At 36.0% G+C, this 5,000-nt stretch overlaps 1 long non-coding RNA gene across 1 annotated transcript in view; it reads right to left on the reverse strand.

The window, feature by feature from the left end:
- The window catches only part of LOC138032682 (uncharacterized), a 9,793-nt gene that overhangs the window by 3,451 nt on the left and 1,342 nt on the right, over positions 1 to 5,000 (reverse strand). Inside the window, exon 2 of the long non-coding RNA XR_011128434.1 lies at positions 698 to 801. This is a non-coding gene — a long non-coding RNA (uncharacterized lncRNA). The remainder of the gene's footprint in view (positions 1 to 697; positions 802 to 5,000) is intronic.

A 5,000-nucleotide genomic window follows, 5' to 3' on the forward strand; every position in this document is an offset into this window, starting at 1 on the left:
TTGCTGCATGCTGTCAGCTCAGAGGTGTTTGATCTGTTTGATCACTGTAAACTGTATGTACACACTAATGATGATTAATTCAATCTGTACTTTATGCAGAAGCATAGTTATTTCCATAAACATTTTATTGCTTTTTGGGGTTAAAAACGGGAGCTCCACTTTTAGGTTTGGCTTTATTTATTTTAGCAAAAGGTTCAGCAAAAAGCTAATTGCTAACCCTTTTATCTTAACGGTGAAAGCTGGTCGGAAATTGCAAAGGGAAAAAATTCAGTGGCAAATTAGACTGTATTGGTCGCAATTTCGAGTCTTGACTTACCATAAGCATGTAAATACATTGGACGAGCCTACATGTAATTATTAGTTCTACAAATTATTGCTTAAATTTGGAACCGCATAATCCGGTGTAATTTCTGCATAATCAACGCATGTTTACCCATAATAATTATGGCCAAAAATTTCCGCATAATCTTTAATTTTTTTCCGCATCCTATCAGAAGCCCAGACTCTAGCACTACTGAGGTTAACCATAATGAAAAATTTGATAATGCATGGTTACAAAATGTTTCTCCAGCTGACAATAATTGAGCCCTCATTGGCCAATTTCTGGAATAAAGACTGACATTTTGACAATAACTTCCTGTGTATACTTGTTATAATAACTGTTACTTTTTGTGAGTTTAATAAAAATAGTACTTACATGTATCTTTGCACCTTGAATGAATTAACATATTTAAAGTATTCTCAGTCTTCTGGTGACAATTAAACAGCTTGTTCTCCAGAGGCATACATGTATGGAGCAGGCTGCAAGGAATTAAAGGTACAATTAAATTTAATTACATTGTACAATTGCTACATGTAACAATAATAATGTAGACTAATAGATTCCTTTGGCATATTTATATAGTTACATGGACCAGTGGCACACCTGACCAGACATGCAATTAACTATCATGTATTGGTATTCAGGTCCATCATACAAGTTGCCCTCAGCTGTTAAACTGCTTATACACTGTACAACTATGAGTCTGAGAATTTTTAAACTACTGTGATATTTCTCTATACAAACAGATAAGAAACTGGATCACAATCACCCTGACATTGTGTTTGTGTACAAACAAAACAAAAATTGCCTCATCTATTGCATGCCCTAGTGACAGAAGGGTAGATATCAAACAAGAGGAAAAGGTCAACAAGATTGGTATCTGGATCTGGCAGTTGAGATAAAGGCCTTGTGGAAGATCAAGGAGTGTTAAAGTTGTCCCTGTTGTTATTGGAGCACTGGGTACTATTCCAAAGAGACTGGCTCGGGACTACATGTACATGTTTGCTGGGATAGAGTTGGCAGCTCTTGCTGGGATAAGCAACAATCCTCCAAAGAGTCCTTGAAGTCTAAGGCAGCTTGTTATGACCTGATGATGGGATTAAAATTTCTTGAAGTTTTGATTACAATGTACAGGGTGTACCATACAGTACCTGCCATGAAGCTAAATGCACCATGATAATAATAATAATTTAATAATAATAATAATAATAATAATAATTATTATTATTATTATTATTATTATTATTATTAAATTATTATTATCATGGTGCATTTAGCTTTACAGCTTCATGGAATAATAATAATAATAATAATTATAATGAATTATAATAATAATAATAATAATAATAATTATTATTATTATTATTATTATTATTATTATTATTGTTATTATTATCATTATAATTATTATTATCATTATCCCAGAGCAAGCATGGCCAGGCTTTACTTAGCAAGGAATGAGGGCAGAAGAGGACTGAAATCAGTGGAGGAAACAATAAGATTAAGATCAGAAAAGTCAAGTCAACTTTATTTAGGCAGGGTAGCCCAGTCAGCCATGGCTACAATTATTGGCTCAGGAATGGATACATGTACATGAAGAAGAAACTGCAAAGGATCAGGCACTAACAACTTGATGGAGGGAGGTTATCATAGAAAAACAAGCCAGTCAACCACAAAATGCAGAATGTATAAATAGAGAGACAAAACTATATTTCACATTCTCCATTTGTGTAGCAAACTTGCACAATGTGAATGTAGTTCTAAAGAGACATGACAAAGTAGCTCAAATAATACACTAAAATCTATGTAAAAAATATTATCTCTCATACTCAAGGAATTGGTATGACCATGTTGAGAAGAAAGTGGCAGAAAATAGCAAAGCAAAGATACTTTTGGATTTCTCTAAACAAACAGATCATTGTTATACAGGCACAAAGAGCAGATATTGTTTTCAAAGACAATTAAGATCTAAATCACACATGGGTCATTAAGCCTACAAATAATTTTTTTGCTATAAGCCTGTCATGTGTCAGGCCAGGCCACGGCACCTCATTTTCATTGTCTCGTTTTTCTTTTTTTTTTTTTTTCTTTTTTAAAAGTGGTTAGGGTGAGGGTTAAGGTTCAAATCTTTTGCATTGCCCGTAGCCGGACAGGAAGATCCTTCTTTTTCGTGTTTTAACGTCAGGCCTGAAACTATTTCTACTCTAGCATGATCGGAATCCCGTGTAAGATCTTATGGGGTAAAATCACTTAACATTATGTCAATATTCATGTGGGAAGACACCACTGTTGTTGTTCAAATTATTCTTCAGTCATATTCGGAAGAATTTCAAAAAAAATCTTTCAAGATTCCATTCAAATGTTTGATATTTTAGAACTTTCTTCAGACCAATGTACAAAAAACAGTATTTAAAATTAAACCTTTGAAATATTCACATGCACATATTTTCTGTATCTAAATGAGGGTTGAAGATGAACTAGAAATAAATCTTTTTCCCAGTTCCATAACGTCCTCTGTTTCGGATACAGCATTTTTGAATTTCCGAATTTTTACCTTGCGTGACCCCAGGATACAGAGCTGATTGAAAAACTTGTCTCGTTCTATGATTCTCAGACATTTGCGGATTTCAAGTACATTACGAGAGGTGTTCATACACATGTATTTTATCAGAAACCCACAAGGGTTGAAACGTGTAACGGCCCCCTGTGTGCTGGGGAACAAGCTTCATCTGAATAATTATTCAATTTGCTAATTACCATATTTGGAACAACAAGAGCAAGGGGTTTCCAAATATGGTACTTAGCACTGAAACATTCAACCAATCAGTTCGCACTTAATATTCGGAAGCTGTGAACGTGCGTTACACGTTTCATGTTGGCAGTGTGGCCCAGTGGTTAGGGCGCTTGCCTTGAGATCGGGAGATCCCGGGTTCAAGACCTGCTCTGACCATTTGGTGAATTTGATCCTGGTAGTCCCTGGTTCAACTTCCCAGCTGCACTTGTAAATAGCCAACTGGCTTGCCTCTGGCCAGTTGGGATTCTTAACAGTTGTTGTTGTTCTGTTCTGTCGTTTCGTTGTGTTTCATTGGCCCTGAAAAGCCCCCATGGGGAGTGGTCAATTAAGCATGTATTGTATTGTTTCAACCCTTATGGGTTTCTGATTTAAGTAAGCACATTTGCGGAAAAGTGAACTCCAGGTGTTTTCGTTGATTACTGGCCACCATATTGGTGGACCACGGACGGTCTACCAACATGGCAGCATTGTGTGAAATGCTTCGGGAAATTGATAACTCAGAAACGATGTACCACACAGACCTGACAATTGGAGAAACGGTTTATATATTTGTCTTGAAATCATTTCAAGTTGTTGGCTTCTTTTATTGAACAGTTTTGAATTTGCTTTTTGTTGCATGACAATGAAAACAATCAAAACATGCGCACACTGCCCAATACTGTTTTGACAATACTGTTGCTTTCGTTTGCCATTCTATTGAGAATTCTTATGTTTTTGCTTTCTTTGTTTGTCATTCTAGTTGAACAAAATACATTTGTATATGTTTCAGCTTTTGTTTGTGCATAGGCAATAACGTTAGTTATTGAAGTCACGATAAGAAATGTAATTTGAGGCCCTAAAAATTCACTGTAAAACTGGTCATAAAATCTTATCAGTCCAATGAAAACACAAACAACATGCATTTGGGGAACAGTATCCTTGTTGATTCCACAGCACATGTACATTGCAGTGTTATTTAATTTAAATCAATGCACCTGTAAAAATACAGTTTTACTTTGCATCATATCAGAAGACCCTGATCAGCCTGTCCGGTCAGACTGATCGTTTGCCAGTCAAAACCTCAAGTTTACCGGACAAATGTCTGATGACCGGCGCTTTTTTGCAGGCTTGGTCATAAATGTACATGCATCAATACCTACATGTAGACATGGAAGAGTACAAGAGAAGAAAAAGGAGAAAGTGGAGAAGTACATGTACTGTACTAAGACTTGGCAAGGGAGATTCAAAGATTGTGGAACACCTCATGATCAGCAAAAGTGGTACCGGTTGTACAGTAGGAGAATTGGGAGCTGTGGCAAAACAGTACTGGAGAAGGAGTTGAAAAAGCTGGATATCAAGAAGGAAGTACCGGTAGTAGCAGAGTACAATTTTAGCTGCCCCACTGGGATCAGCAAGGATACCGAGGAGAGTATTGGATATCTCAGGGTAGAGGTTCAAATGGGATACCAATACAGAAACTGGCTGTCACAGAGCTGAGAAAATCAACAATGAAAGTAATAATAATTATAATAATAATAATAATAATAATAATAATAATAATAATGATGATGATGATGTATTGATACCATTGACATTGATTTTGAGGGAGAGTAAAGCAGGGTACGAATTAAGAAAGGGGTATGTTACCGTAAATCAGTTGTTCTTTATGGATGACCTTTAACCTTTAATGAAAAACAGCGGAATTCCTTGATCAATACAGTATGTGTATTTAGCTAGGATATTGGAATGAAGTTTAGCATTAAAAAATGTGGGGTTTTGGACTTTTGGTCACTAAACGGGGAAAGTTAGAAGAAAGCAGGGGAAAAACATTACCGAATTATCAGCCGATGACGCAGATAGACAAAAATAAAGTGTACATTAAATACCTCAGGGTTTTTGAAGCAG

This window comes from Montipora capricornis, chromosome 14 (assembly GCF_036669925.1).
Source record: "Montipora capricornis isolate CH-2021 chromosome 14, ASM3666992v2, whole genome shotgun sequence".
In the NCBI taxonomy this organism is placed as follows: domain Eukaryota; kingdom Metazoa; phylum Cnidaria; class Anthozoa; order Scleractinia; family Acroporidae; genus Montipora; species Montipora capricornis.